The sequence below is a fragment of the Hirundo rustica genome, chromosome 8 (genome assembly GCF_015227805.2).
Source record: "Hirundo rustica isolate bHirRus1 chromosome 8, bHirRus1.pri.v3, whole genome shotgun sequence".
Taxonomy (NCBI): Eukaryota; Metazoa; Chordata; class Aves; order Passeriformes; family Hirundinidae; genus Hirundo; species Hirundo rustica.
The window spans coordinates 2,592,272-2,608,048 of record NC_053457.1 but is presented as its reverse complement, the minus strand read 5'-3'; the positions used below and the strand labels follow the sequence as shown (position 1 = coordinate 2,608,048).

Here is a 15,777-nt window from a genome sequence, read left to right as displayed (position 1 = left end):
AAAAACCCTGCTTTTCAGAACTAAGCTTTGGTGTTCTCCCACTCTATTTCTAGTTGTGTGTTAAGCTGTAAAGCAGTAAAATTGCTGACTTGATTATGTTGCATTAATTAATTATCTCTATAGCAACATGCACTGATGTCATAAAAATGGGAATTCAGCAGTGCAGCTGGATGGAAGAGGAGCTAATGGATAAATGGGGAGAAAGCTTTCTTTTTTTTTTTTTTTTCTTTTTTTTTTTTTTTTTTAATCTCTGCAGTAGTTAAGTAAACAGATTACTAATAAAGTAATTTTTTCCATAATTTCTCTTTCACTGCCCCTTTTCGCTTTTGATGGAACCCTCTGCCCTGCATAGGTCCTGTGTGTTCCTCTCAAAGAAGTTTTCCAAGCTGCAGGTCCCACTCTCAGACTGCTCAAAGCACTGGGTTATTGCCTGCTTGCTTTTATACTGACACGTGGAAATTGAGGCGGCAGGGCTTCTCCTTGCAGGAGGAATCCCTTTGCATTCAGCAAGCCACCCTGCTAGGGATGGTTCACGGTGGGGGAGGGAAGGGTGTGGTCTTGAGAAAGGAAAATACGGTTAATTTTGGCATTGTGGGGTGGAGGGGGTGACACAGTGCAAGACAGGAGATGTCAAGAGCCAGAGGAGCTGGAAAAAGGGAATTTTGGCTCTGAGAAGGCTGGGATGCTCTGCTCTGCTTAATGTGGGTACAAGTAGCTGATACTTGTCTGGCTTTCAGGAGTCCTGGGTTATCTCTGAAAGTCCTGGCTGGGCCACTGACTCTCTCCTATTTTGGCCCTTGGATTAAAGGCAGGAGAGAGGTGTCTATGAACAGTGCTTGTGCAGTGGGGCTGAGAGAAGGACTCTCTCCCTTTTTCCAGGAGTTTGTAGCAAATGTGGTGTCCTAAGAACCCAGCGCAAATGGCTTGTGATGATAACTGCGAAATTAGGCTGAGAAGAGGAATAATCAGTTGTTTCAAAGGAAGAAATATGGTCAGAAGAGTCTGTAGGCATAAAGCTCCAAGGAGGTTGAGACCTGGCGCTTTTCTTGCTCCTTTTTTTGGTCAGTCTGTCCCCTGAATGATTTTGTTTTGCTGTTTGTTTGCCACCATCAGCTGTGATGCTGTTCAGTCCTTACCAGTCCAGCACAATGCTTGAGGAGTAAAGGCGCTCTGGGGTGAATAGTTTAATCAGTTAATCTATTTTGATTTCTGTCATTTGACAGGTCCCAGGCAGGGTCTGTGTGGAGGAGGCTTGGAGTGCAGTGCTGCTACTCACACAGCACACCAGCTCCAGGAAGCACTGCTAGGATGTGCTTGGTGGGGTGAAGAGCTTGTGATCTCAGAGCACTTTAGAATGTCAGACACTCCTGAGTTCTGCTTCCTACAGCAGAGAAAGACTTTGGAATGCTGGCTTAGAGTTGCACTGTGGTGGACCGGGGGAAATTCACGGTGAGGGTGTGATGGTCATTGCTAGGTGAGCTCTGGGACAGTCCTTTGGGAGGTGTTGAGGGTTAAAACCCTTCTGTGGAGCAGCCCAGATCCTGTGCCACGCAGCATCTGCTGGGAAAAGAAGATCCCCAATATTGCTGGCCTGCTCCACATTTAATTAGCTGCCACAGCAAGTCAGGGCAGGTTTAACTTGGAGTGCAGGACACTGCGCAAACATCTCATTATAAATCCCCCCTCTCTGCCTGGGACGTGTGCAGGGAGGGTTAAGCTGTAAAACAACCTGCCCTTTTCTACATAAATTAAAAAACCTGTTGGAGTGGTAGCGTTTTGATTTCCGTTGAAAACTATTTATTTTGGTAGCCTGTACAAAGTTTCAGCTATTCTAAAACCCTGAGATTTCACAGCCGAGCTTTCGTGTTCCCAGAAGAGAAGGAGGTGAGATACTCAAAGAATCTCTGTTCTTATTTCGGCACTGCACTTGCCAGCCAAATTTTCGAGAGAGCCCAGTTTGCTGACATAAACGGGGTTGCTGATGTGCCGAAGGAGAAGGAAGCACCGGAGAACATATTCCTCCCCGGGTCCAAGTCTCTCCCATCTTATCTTTCCCTTCCATATGTTTCCTCTGTAATGAGAGGAATTATTTATCATTAAAGTGATATATAATTTAAAAATTAAAGTTAATGAATGCTTAAATTAATTTACTGACAAAAACAAATGTCTGTCCTTCAGATCCTATAATTTTAATTGGAGTGGGCTATGGCTTAATTAACATGTATTGATTGTAGTCCTGAATTCATCTGTAGGTGGGTGGACTGTGTTGGGAGAAATCCTCCTTGGAGATGAAGATTTGCTGATAACATTCTGAATAATTGTCTTGTGAAGAGACAGAAGTCTTTGCTGTTTTCTCTGCAGAAAGCTTTAAACAAAGGTATTGTTTACGATTAAGGCAAAAATTTAGCACGGCCACTTAATAGATGGGAAGAGAATTTCTGCTGCAAAAATATTAATGAATTGACTCATTAATTAGGTGCATGAAGAAGACAGAAAATTGGAGGAGAGTTGAAGCAAATAAAGAAGTGGATGCCACCGGAAACTTTTTGGGGATAAAAAGGTAGGCTTCAATTTGGTGTTTACTCCCTACACTTTCTCCTGGGCAGGTGTCCCCAGTTTCACAGGGGGTGATGGTGGGGATAAGGAGTGTGACAGCCCGGAGTGGCTTTTTTAGGGATGTGAGGACCACCTGCTCTGGGCCAGAGGGAGGAGAAGACATCCCAAGGCCCCTCCAACCCCAGATGTTCTGGGAGCCTGTGGAGCTGGGAGCAGGCACTGCAAGCAGGAGCCCACGGTGTGAGGAGAGAGAGAGGCAATCCTCCCTCCCTTCCACAAAACCCTCTGCCTGATGCTGAGAACCTTTTCCCTGCCTGTTCCATGTGGCAAAGGACCTGAATCCACCTCTTTAAAGATACCTCTGTGTTCTCTGGTGTTAATGTTTTATGAATGACCATAATGAAAGATGTGCCATGTGTCTCCTTGAAGCTTCAGCCCACAGACTGCCTAAGCTCCTCTCTAGGATTCAAGAGGGAGGTACCCCCAGGAGCCTCCTGGCCCTTTGGGGCCGGTTTGGATGCCTGCAAGGGGCAAAAGGCAGAAAGTGCTTGTTTTCTCTGGACAGGACAAGAGGAAACAGCCTCAGGTTACACAAGGGCAGGTTCAGGTTGGACATTATGAACAATTTCTTCACAGGAGGGGTTGTCAGGCATTGGAAAAGGCTGCCCAGGGAGGTGATGGAGTTGCCACCCCTGGAACTGTTCAAGATACAGGTGGATGTGACCCTCAGTGCTCTGGTCTGGTTGTAAGGTGGTGATCGATCAAAGGTTGGTGATCTTGGAGCCCTTTTCCTACCTAAACGGTTCTGTGATTCTATAATTCTGTAATTCTCTCAGCCCTGGGTTTGAGAGTTTTTTTTCTTCCATAATACAAAGTCCTTCTTCTTCAAAAAAATTTTTTTAATTGGATTGTGTAGGTGCAAAGAAAACAACCAGTCCTCTAGACTTGACTCACAGCAAAATGTTTATAAATTCAGATCCAGGTTGCAGAGACAAAGAGTAAAACAGAAGAAGAGGGGATTTTGTGGAGTCCCATGTTACCTGGCTGGAAGAGCTTCACAGCTGCCTCCTGTCACCACTTTTTGCACAGGGGATGGGAAAGGGGCGAGTGGTGGTGATTTGGGGAGCCCATCACCCCCTTTTCTGCACCTAATCCAAACTGGCAGCTCAGTGTGCTCTTTCTTAGAATCACAGAATCCTTTGGTTTGGAAAAGACTTCTAAGATCATCGAGTCCAGCCATTAACCCAGCAAGGGTTGCCAAGGCCACCACTGAACTGTGTTCCCAAGCACCACATCTACACATTTTTTAAATGCTTCCAAGGATGGTGATTCCAAGACTTCCCTGGACAGCCTGTTCCAGTGTCTGACCACACTTCCAGTGAAGAATTTTTTTCTAATATCCAGCCTAAACATCCCCTGGTGCACCTTGAAGCCATTTCCCCTACCCTGTCTCTTTTTTCCTGGGAGAAGAGCCTGACCCTCGCCTGGCTACAACCTTATTTGAGTTTTCCTTTTGTCCTCCATGCCCTACAGGAGGAGGATTTGGATGCATCCAGTGGGATGGTGTAAATGGAAACGCCTCTTCCAACTTGTCAAGCCACCCCTTGCGCTGTCCCTTTTTATTAATGTGGTGCACAGGCGATGCCTTCCTGGAGACCTTTTTCCCCCTCCAATATATTGAATAAATTCTACATCAGGAAGGAAAGTAACCTGCAATAATGAACCATCAGTGAGTATTTAAGATTGCTTTAATGGGTCACATTGATGTAATCTCCACTTTTTCCTGGGAAGAGCATACTGGGCCATAACCTCAATTCATATTTATGTCAGAAGAAACTATTTGGTGGAGATGGCTCAGAAAGGGCTTTTCCCTGCTAAGCAGTCAGATACAAATGTACAGATCTGGCAGAAATATGCTGGGATTTGAAGGGAGACGGGGAAATATTAGATGTTTAGGGCATTTCTCTCTTGCGTGGAAAAATTTCTGAAAAACTGGCTTCTCGCCTTAGGATGTGACCCAAGAAGGTGTGTGCTTGTGGGCCCAGAAATGTGAAAGATGAGTGACTTTAGGATTGCTCTTAGGAGCAATTTTATCATCTTTTTGCATGTGGGCATGAGAGGTGTCTGTAGTTTGCCTGGCTGAAATAAAAAATCAGGAGGGAAAGAGAAATAATCAGAGCTATATAAATAAGAGCAATGGAGGTGTATGTGTATAAATATATATATATACATGTAATATCAGTAATGTTTGACCTTCCAGTCATGTCCTTATGCCTGTTATTCTTTATTGGTCAGACCCTTCTGAAGGCCGAAAGCCAGCCCAGACTGGGGTATCAGGGACATTAGGGCTGCCTATAAAATAAAATAAAGGATGAAAATTGCATTTAAGGCCATTCCTCTTGGCCAGAAGCAGCAGCTCTGTCTTGATCCAACGCTGTGGGAAGATGAGATAAAGTTGCAAGTTCACTCGGTCAGGATGGATGAGGGTGCAGGGGAAGGCAATGAAAATAACACAAATTCCCGTAGCTGTCTCGGCGAGGAAGGGACAAACATGACTAATGCTGCCTGAATGATTTGCACAAAAGGATTTCTTGGACAAACTTTGCCTTTCTGGAGGTAAGCTGTCAGAGGGCACAACACAAGTTTTCTGATGTGTTCATGAGTCAGATTTATTTAATGAGGGAACAGAGCAGCCGTCCCCAAGGCCTTGGAGCTGGGTTACCCAGGGGACCAGCACTGCTCTCAGCAAGGAGGGAGCTCAAACACCAGCTCCAAGCAAAGAGTGCTTGTTCTTGAGGTCACCCGAAGCTCTCCCAGACAAAATGAGGCTCCTCAATTTGGTTTTTTTGGATCATGGGCAGCACATGAGGTGGGAAACCAAAATGCAAAGAGGGCTTTCGGATGGAAGCAGCCTAGTGTTTATGCTGGTGCTCAGTTTCTAGAGATGCTTCCAGTGGTTCCCATCTAGCCACACTTTATATATATATATATATATATATATATATGTATATGTATATGTATATGTATATGTATATGTATATATATGTATGTATGTATGTAATTTTTTGGGGGGGGGGGGGTGGGGGGGAGATGCACCATCTAATTTTATTGTTCTGTCTGTCAGCCATTTTGATGCACCTGTGAGAAGAATTATTTATTCAGCCATTTTTTTGGTGCGATTATCTCTAGCAGAAAGCAAACAACTAAAAATTAGTGGTGTAGTACACACATAGGGGCTAAAGAATGAGCCTTTCTTCCTTTACTTCCTTCTCTTTTCTTTTTCTTTTAAAGCATCCATTTGTTGAAAAATAGCATTTCAGGTCAGCTGAATTATTTGTGTCGAACACAACAAAAATATGACAACAGAAAGTGGCAATTTGAAAAAAATCAAACCACTTTTTTGTACATTTTTGAAATGAGATGCTTTGACTTCTGCTTTTTGAATTGATGTTTGGAGCCAAAATGAAACTAATGTTAACTTTAAAAAAATGCTCTTTGGAGCTTCCCTACTGAATCTTTCCCTCCCCCCAGCCCCAAATTTTCTCCTTGCTTTAAATTCTGTTTAGGAAGAAATACGTTTGTCTTGAGCTGGCTCAGGATGATCCCCCCCTCCCCGACCAAAAGCAAGTAAATCCACGGATCACACGGTTATTAACTGGTTGAAGTCCGTGTGAACAAAAGAAACAAAGCAGAGGGAGAGCTGCCGAGCATTTGACACTTTCATTCTGGCAAATATTTGCTTTTTTCATCTGGCCTGATGTGAGACAATGTTCCTTGCATGTGTAACCACGAGTGTGGACTTAAACCCCTTTGGCTTCTCCCCTTCCGGGAGGCTCAGGCCGTCTCCCCTGAGCCAGGGATGTACCTGCAGAGCCATGCCTGAGGTCCAGCTGGGAGAGTCCTCCTGTCTCAGGCTCCATCCCTCTGCTCTCAGGCAGCTGCTGGAGCCGTGTCCATCCTCGGGGACGTGCGCGTGAAGCGTCACTTGGATTTTCACCGCTCTGAAAACGGAGAATAAACCACCGGTGTAATCCAGGAGAAACAGGAAGGAAAGTGACATCTGAGCAGCCCGCAGGCTGTCCTCCTACGCCTGAAACAACTCCTGTAAGGTAGCAGAGCCCGGAGATATCTTGGATCCTTTTGGGCATCCAAGGGACACCGCATAATGGGATGCTGCTGGATGAAGAGCTTCTGGAGGAGCAGTGACACATGGCCTGAGCTGCAGGATGGGGTCCCGGCAACCTGGGTTTTGCTGTGCTCCTGCTTGGAGCCCCCTCCCTGCTCCCTGCACGGCGATAGCTCCCATTAGCGTGTCCCAGGAGCAGCAAAATGGCTCAGGCTTGTGAAAAGGGAAGAGTGAAGGGAGAGTTCATTTTTCCCTTCTTTCCCAACCAAGAGATTCATGAGGTGGCTGGGTGAGTTTAAGGGAACTTGCAGTCTTTTCATCATATTGATGGGTGGATGGATCGTGTGGCTTGGAGTATGTTTAAGGCGTTAATTAAATCAGGGCCGCACTCTCTGCAACAATTCCCTGCTGCTGTAGGGAATCGTTCCCAGCCTCTTCAGATCTTGTGTGGTGGGGTGACCCTGGCTGGATGTTGCTCCTTCACTCCCCTCCTCGGCTGGATAGGGGAGGCATAATTTAATGGAAGGCTCAAAATTAGGACACTCAGGATCACTCAGGAATTACTATCACGGGCAAAAAGGTCTCTGCTTGGGGAAATGAATTTCATTTATTGCCAATCAAATTGCAGTAGGGCAATGAAAAAACCCAAATCTTAAAAACACCTCCCCACCCACACCCCTTCCTTGTAGTCAGGCTTAGTTTCACTCCTGATTTTTCTCCCCACTCCTGCCCAGCAGTGCAGGGGATGTGAAACGGGGTTGTGGTCGGTTTATCGCACATTTATTGTCTCTACCACTTCTTCCTCCTCTTCCTTCTCCTGCTGCAGGCGGGGTCCTTCCCTCAGGAGGCCATCCTCCATGGAATATTCCCAAGTGAGTCTCCCCACAAGCTGCAGCTCTTCGCTGCAGTGGGCTCCTCTCTCACTGGGGCTCCAGCACAGGCTTCCCTTGGGGTCACGGCCTCCTTCAGGCATCCCCTTGCTCCGGACCAAGGTCCTCCACAGGTGGATCCCTGCTCTTCCATGGGCTGTGGGGAACACTGTGTCACCATGGGCTGCACCAGCTCTGTTGGACCCAGGAGAAGCTTCTGGCACCTTCACAGAAGCCACTCCTGTAGCCCCCCACTACCAAAACCTGGCCATGCCAGACCTTGAATCATTACTTGGTATTAATTTTTCAGCCTAAAACAAGCTCTGGAGACCTGTTATTTTAGAGATTAAAGTTCTAGCATAAACAAACTCATATACATGTTGTTTTCGCACGGGAGATGTTTTTAGTATCATATTTAATGTTCCAAACAAAGCCATTGCTTGTGGTGTGTTGTAGCCTGGATGCCTTTGAAAGGGTAGATATGGACCCTGTTTGATGTTGAGCTATTGGGGCTTTTTATTTGCATTTAGTGGCTCTTGTCTTGTAAACAAAGACTCCTTTCCATGTGTGTAGATCAGGATGTCACCCACAAAGCTCTGTGGAAGCGGGAGATGGCTCCAGAGGTGCAAGACGCAAGTTCAGGGGCAGATGGAAATGAGGGATATAGAACATTTTCACTTTGAGGTTTGGCTCATCTTAGCAGAGACCGGAGGCAACTTGTGTTTTTTCCATGCACCTTTGATTTTTTTAGAAGAGCAATCCCAGACTGGCAGAGGGGGCAGGTGAATTTGCTGGAAAATTGCAACGCTTCCCCAAAATTCAGTAGCTGACCCTTGGTGCTTGGTTTCTGGGCATGGCCACAATGCCAGGGGCCAGGGAAACAAATACCATATGCAGAACGCCAGTTCTTCATCAGAGGGCAGGAAGAAGAGGGAGAGAGCGGTGCAGAGATTGTTGTTAACTTGTTGGCTCAGGGGATGAGCACCTCCATCCCTTTGAGCTTCCGCTCAGTTTGGTAGGGGAGGGCTCTCAGTTTCTTGCAGGCTCCTCATGATGTGAGCCATTGGAAAACTTGTGTCTGAGGGAGCTTAGGAGGCTTCCTGCTGGTGGCCAGCGCCTGCAGGAGAGGAAAACCCAACAGGAGCAGTGGGAGGCTCTGAGGGTGCTGCTGCACCAGCCTTGTGCCACCACACAGTGTCATGAGCAGCCCTGGGTGGCTTCTGGTCCTGAGCCCATGAGTGACACTGCCCCTCAAAGGCAAAACCCACTTCCAAAGCCATCCCGGCATGGTTCAGTGCTGTTTTGTGAGGCTCTCCCTTTGGCATCCAGAGCAGCATCTCACATGGGGGGATGTAGGAATGAATCAGGCGGTCGCTGCTGCTGCGTATGAGCGAGTTGTTCTAATGTACTTATCTCTTGTTTCTGTAAAGGTTATAAAAGTAAATAATCTTGCTCTAACACAGTGTCCTTGCAGTCCCTGAGTTGCTCTATGGATAACTCTTCCTAAGGCTGACTTGTGGTGATTAATACTCTACAGAGGGAAATTATTTTTTTTAAAAGGCAGCAGAGAAGTAAAGATTCAAGATGCTTGTTCCCTTCATGCCCCCTGTGCTTGAGGCTGATTAGCCTTTTTTTCCTCCTCCAGTGTGAGGGAACTGGTGAAATGTGTTCCCTCCTGCCCTGCAATGTTGATCCCTGGCACTGCGAGGATTAGCAAGTGGCCAAAAGCATCAGGAGGTGACCTTGCTCTGCCATAAGATCCCTCCTCGCAGGCCTGGGCTGCCCAGGGGAAGCTGGCAGCAGCACCCTGTGGACCAGGTAAGCAACAAGAAGCTTCTTTCTGTGCCCTGGGGAGTCTAGAGAGGGGCTGGAAAGGGAATGAGCTGGGCTGGAGAGGCTGCAGTGTCTCACCCCTCCCTTCCTGGCACTTGTGCTGTGCTGAGCTCACGCTGCTGTTGATCCTGTCTCTAATGGGTTTTTTAGCACTCTTCAGAGGCCTGTGCTGGGTCGTGTCCTGGGCTATAGCCAAGAACTGGGAGACCACTGGGAAGTAGGTTGGTACTGCCCGAGGTTTCCCTGACCAGTGTGGCAGGGTACCAAGTACACGTAACCCAGCAGCCAGGCTTGCGCCTGTTTGAAACCTTGAGATTGATGAAAACTGTCCCTTTTCCCTGGATATTCTCAGTATTGCACCCCTCTCCATCCATCCCATGCGCCTGAACTCTCTTGCCTGAGGTTATAGTTCTGCATTCCCTCATTTTCCAGAAACGTTTTGTCTTCGTGGAGCACAAGTGTTGCCCTGAGCCATCCAGCCCTATGTGCTCCTCACAGACGTGGCCTCTCCAAAACTTTCCACTTAGTGGTCAAACCTCTTTTGACCTTTGAAAGCTTTGGCTTGGGAGGGAAATTCTTCTACTCCAGGAAGGGATGCTGCAAAATAAATCCCACCATGGGGAAGGGAGAGGCATCTAATCTTCCTGCTCCCTAGATTTAGCTGTGCCATTAGCCTGGACCCTGCACATAAAGCTAATTTTATAATTTGTAAGCGAAGCTGAGTGGGTTTTATAGAGGAATGTCGGGAAGTGATGAAATACCTTCAATAGATTTATAAAGAAGTTTAATGCATAAAGCTCTCTCCCCCCTTCTGCCCCCCTCCTTCTGTCTCGGAGTTGCACACAACAGAAAACATGGCCATGGGAAGGGCTTTGTGGCCAGCACTCAAGCCTTTAATTTTGCTTTTACAAGACAGTTTTATAACATCAAGAAGAATGGAAAAGCTGCAAGGCATGCACACTCAAGACGCTGCGTTCCTGGAAAGTTCTGGACGGGCTCCAGGCAGTGTTTGGTGGCAAAGAAAGATGAAGGTCTTGGAAAGAAGAGGAAATCATCAGCCAAGCCCACATGCTGCAATATTCCTGTTTCTGTGAGCTGGGAATGCCATTGGCCCATGGGAAGGACAGAAAAACTGCGTTCCTGCAAAGTCACGTGTCTGGGCGTGAGTTCTGATTGCATCAATAGCAGCTTCTTCTGTTCCACCCCACTGAATTTTCCTGATGTAATGAAAATGAGCCACCCCATGATCTGCAAGACTCAAAAACCTGCTTTTTGCTGGTGCCTGGGCTCTGTGTGATTTCTCCCGATCGGAATTCCTCTGAATCAGCAAAATGCTTCCTCTTCCTGCTTTCACTGGGGACAATGATCCTTGTGGTACGCAGTGGATATCGCTGTGAATCTCTTCTGGGTTGTTTTTTTTTGGATGGAGTGAAAATGGACTGACAGTTCAGAACTGATTAGTGAAGGGAAGGAGAGATGGCTGTTGTGACCGTGTGTTCCCTGATTTCCTCAGGAAGCCAGGCCAGCAAATGGGATGTGTCACAAAACCTCCGTAAGACAAGTGCCTGCCTCCAACAGCCCCAGCCTCATCCGAGGGTTTTGCAGGGTCAGGAAAAGGGTTTTGGACGCAGAGATGTGGATTAGCAAGAGATAATCAGCTGATAATCTCCCATAGGTCTTTCCTGAGAATTATCAGGAGAGCTGGAGGAGAAGGCTCCTCCCAGGCCAGCGTGCCCACCTCTGGCTCAGCATCTTTGCAAATTAATCTCTGTGTTAAGACCTTACACACATGAGAAGTGTTGGAGGGAGGAAGGATCTCCTGGATGTATTTTTCCACTCCATCTCTTTGGTTTTTATGTTCCTAGTTGTGTTTTCTTTTAACGATTCGCAGCTTGGACTCTTTCCTGATTTTTCTTTTCTTTTTTATTTGTTTCTTTTTTTCAGCTCTCTCTCTATTGAACGCTGATGGAAAAGAAGAGTGCTTTCCTCCTGCCTACTTAAATCTTTGGCTGAGTCTCACGGAAAAACAGTCACACTTACTGCAGCTCCCAGAGCCTTCAAATCATCAGGGGAGAGGGGAGGAGGGAGCTGCAGAGGGAAGAAAATCATTTGTATAGGCACAGAGTGAAGAATCACCTTCCTTTAAACTCGTGATCTGTCTCTGTTCCTACAGATTGCTGTCTCTGATCTTTTTTTTCTGCCCAATATCTCCTTTCTATTATCTTTCTTCTGCCTTTGCTGTGATGTGTCTGTGGTGTGTCCCTTTTTGCTGGGACATCTTGCTCCCAGGAGAGTTTTGAATAAGAATGCTAGGGTTTGAAGATCCAGGTTATTGACAAGAAATCATTACTAAAATCTTTTAATGCCTCTCCTGTAATTGATACAGGAATGGGCAAGGGGGATTTTCCTGTAGACAGAGGTTTTTTCTCCCCTGCTCCAAATGTCTTTAAAAGCCCAGAGTGTGGTGTCCTCCAGCCATTTTGTAATGGGTTAAAGCATCCTGGTGCCAGATGCTTTGGGGTCTGTAAATATTGCTCTGTTTGCAGATGGATACCCTTGCAGGGAAGCAGGTGGAGCCTGAAATACTGAGCAGCAGAAGACCCCAGAGTGCTTCCTCTCAGCTGAGCATCATCCTATGTGTGATTTTGGGATCCTCCTTTAAGCTACCAAGGTGTTTGGTTGCCCTTGCACAGCTATTGTGGCCCTACTGCCCCAAGTTAAGCTGGGGAGAGAGAACAAGAGGTGCTGTGAGTGGGGCTGGAAACACCCAAACCTCTTACTCTGGCCAGAGGGGGAAAAAACAACCTGCCTGGGATGAGGGCACTGGTGTGGTGTCCATAAGAGGGGAGGGATGAGGGTCCAGAGGGGTGACACTTGGCAAAACCCCCCTTTCCTCTACCAAGACTATCTTCTGACCATCTCCCATGTTTGGTGTGGTTTTTGGTTTCTTTTTTTTTTTTTTTTTTTGGGCGGGGGGGGGGGGGGTGGGTTTTTTTTGGTTGTTTGTTTGTTTTTTTGCCTGGCATCTGTTGCTAGGAGGTAGAAAGCACAGTCCTTTTTTCAAGCATCTTCAGCTGCCTTCTGCCTTCCTGGAGAGCTTCAGCTTTTTTCAGTGTCCCTGCTCCTTTCCTTCTCTTGGACTCATCCATTTCGTCTTTCTCCACACTGGTCAGGAAGGATTTGCCACGTCTGTGCTTATTTCAAACACTGCTGTAAACCCGCTTCCCAAATCCTCTTCTCTTAACTAGCACAGGATTCAGCATCAAACACCTGTCTGTGAACTTAACTCCTGTTCCAGATGTTCCTCCCCAAGGACGGAGGAGCCGGGTCTAAGGGGAAGCAGCCCCTCTGGCATGTGTGCAACTCCTTCTGCATGCAGATATACACAGGCAGCTCCCTCCATCTCCCTGCTCAGGTCTTTGCCCTTGGGATGCGTGACAGCTTCTCACCTCTCTGCAGGCATTTCTCTGCTCCGCGGGCTTTGCTTGAGCTTCAGCTTCCAATGAAAACTGGATGGTTTAGGGGTTTCCCTTACACAGTTAAAATGAAAAAGGGAGGTGAAAGATGCTGCAGAGGCCCAGGTAAGGACAGGGATGAGAAGTGGGTGAGGGCATTGGTCCCAGTTTTGCACTCCAAATCACTCTGTGTGCCTTTAAAAAAAAAAGAAACCAAAATCAAACAAAATGCATGAAAAAAGAGAAACCTGTTCTTAGTCTTTCAGCTTATTCCCAGCCTGCGGACATGGAGCAGGTGGGCACTGAGGGCAGCAAAATGTTTAGTGATCGCTGAGCGAGGAAGTGACATTTTCCAGCTTGCCTAAGGATGCAAGGAAAATGCATCTGTGTCTGCAGCAGCCCCAGGAGCTGGTGCTGACCTATTTACATGCCCAATTATGCACACAGGCAGATGCCCTCTTCCCACCTCGGAGCAAGGGGCTGAGCCAGGACAAAAAATTGCCAGCGCGGAGTTTTTCCTGAGAACCAACCCCCTCCAGATCCTGGGATGTCAGCAGAGGGCTCGGCAGCAGCTCAGGGTGTTGGAGTGATATGTTTAGATGAGATCTTGTTTATTTTCCTTTGGAGTGTGGGATGCAGCTGGTTTGCAGGGAGCAATGAAAAATCCAGCCAGTCTTTCCCTCTCTGCATTCATGAATGCCCACTGAGGCAGGGCCTCCCCCACTGCGGTGCCTCTGGTACCCCTCCAGTGCTCTCTCCTCCTCCTTCCCACCCCGATTTACCATCTCCCGTATTTCACTTCTGTTATGGCCAGTGGCAGCGATTGCTTTACACATCCATCATGCTGTGGGTGTCACAGTGTCATGCTTGGTGCCTTTGTTTGAGTTCCAAGAACCTTAAACCACCAAGCCCCAGACCACTGTTAACCTGCTTTTAAAACTGAGACTGCAGGAGAATTTTCCATGGGAAGTAGTGAATTTTTTAGTGATTTCTTACTCATCCCCTTTGCAGCCTCACCATAAGATTTGATTTCAATGTTATGGGATTGAGTTGGGAGTGATAATAATATGGAAATGAAAACTAAGGATCGATCTCAAGCGACAAACTGAGCTTTGTGTGTTAGAAACTTTCCTGGGAACTTCTCCATGTGGGTCAGGCTGTGCAAGCATTAACGCAGGATGGTTGGAGGCTACATCGTCAAGAAGTCCTTTTCCTCTATCGCACCTGGGCAGCATCAGATGTTTGAGCCTTAATTCCACCTGTCCTTCATACGTGGAAAGGGGAGAGCTCACTGGAGGAGAGACAACAATAAAAAATAATTTGTGCTGGAAGGAAGGGCTCATCCTGCCTGGCTCCCCAGCTGTGGTGCAACGCATAAACCTTGTCAAAAATGTGACACCTCCTCCTGCCTGCAGTCACGAATTGCTCATATTGAGCTGGAACAAGACAAACCCCACACCCAGGGATGCTGCCACCCTTCCATCCCACTTTCCTGCTCTGGATAACGAGGGAAATCAATCATGCTGCCCTGGGGCTGTCCATCCATCTCCTTCCTCAGCAATGGCCAGGGGAAGCCCGGCCAGCCCTGTCCCCTGAGAGCCCCCTGCAGGAGAAGGGCACAGGTTATAGGGAATTGACACACTGCAATTAAAAGTTAATATTTTGACAGTGCTGGGTGCTTTGTGGTTGTTCTCTTGGTATGAATGATCTTAAAAAACCTCCCTTAGCTGGAAAGTGTTGGCTCTAAATCTGCCTGTTTCTACCTGAGACAGCCTGTTACAAGACCTTCTTGAGTCCTCTGCAGTGGGTACTTCTCTCTTTGAGCAGAAACTGTAGGCTCAGAAAATCCCCAAGAACCCAGAGGTGTAAAATCACAAATGCAGTGAGCTGTGTTGGAGGATTCCGGCCATTTGCTTAACTTTTATCACCCAATTTCTGCAAATTCCCTGTGGAGGTGCTTGAAAAGGACAGATTTCACCTTCTCTTTTCTTGCTTCTTTTGTCATTCTGACAAGTGGTTGATGTGTTGGTTGAGTTTCTAACGCTGCTGGTTTTCCAGCCAACACTGTGATTTCCACAAAGAAATGAAAGTGAGAGGCTGTGTGTAACTGTTCCTTTGGCTCTTTGCACCCCACCACAATTTGCTTTCCTACGAATAACACCTGCCTATTTTACATCTCGACAGCAGCTTTCCTTATTGAAAAGCTGGGGATTCTTGGAGGATATTTTCATTTTTTCTCCGTTATTTCTAGTGGTTACACTACAGCAAATTGGTCTCCAGCTGCACCTTTTCTCCTCTGTTTTGGCTGGAGGGAGCCTGTCTTCCTTGCTGGGTGATCAAAATTCATCCCAGGAAATAGTCTCCAGGCCTGCAAGGAGCAGTTTGGGGATGCAGTGTGGAAACAGCGCGTTGCTCAGCAGGGATGTGGTGGCACAGGGGGGCAATCCCGTGTTCCTCTGCTCTGCCACGTGGAGCCCTGGCACCTCTCCTAGGCTCATGGCCACGGAAACAGCGTTGTCCCCCTTCAGCTCTGCTTTTGATGGTGCCAGGGACAGCTTTTGCTGGTTGATGTCATGAGGAGACTGACATGGAGATGCGAAGTCTGGGATTCTGTGTGGAGCTGTTGAGCCAGAGAGCTGGTCTGGGTCACCAGAGAGAAAGGGACAGAAGGTGCTTACACATGGCAGGAAACAGTTTTTGCTGGGCTAACAAACATTATCCCATGGGCTGAAAAGCAGAGTTGCTCTTCAGCAGAGTCCTGTTTTAACTGTCAGCCTTTACCAGCTGCAAAGACAGCACTCTGAGTTTCTGACAGGGTTCTGAGTCTCTGTGCCTCTGCTCTTCTTAGGATGACATATCCAGACACAAACCCCCTCATGGAAAGAGGATGCTGATTCCCTCACAGCCAGGTTTGAGCATTAAGGTTGGAAAGGACCTC

The 15,777-nt window shown here is 47.3% G+C and overlaps 1 long non-coding RNA gene across 1 annotated transcript in view; it reads left to right on the top strand.

Moving 5' to 3' along the window:
* Positions 1-11,489, top strand: part of LOC120756017 (uncharacterized) — a 28,732-nt gene extending 17,243 nt beyond the window's left edge. The window contains exons 4-9 of the long non-coding RNA XR_005701986.2: positions 2,253-2,377; positions 2,477-2,560; positions 4,090-4,285; positions 6,491-6,665; positions 9,197-9,369; positions 11,329-11,489. This is a non-coding gene — a long non-coding RNA (uncharacterized LOC120756017). The remainder of the gene's footprint in view (positions 1-2,252; positions 2,378-2,476; positions 2,561-4,089; positions 4,286-6,490; positions 6,666-9,196; positions 9,370-11,328) is intronic.
* Positions 11,490-15,777: the final 4,288 nt, after the last annotated feature.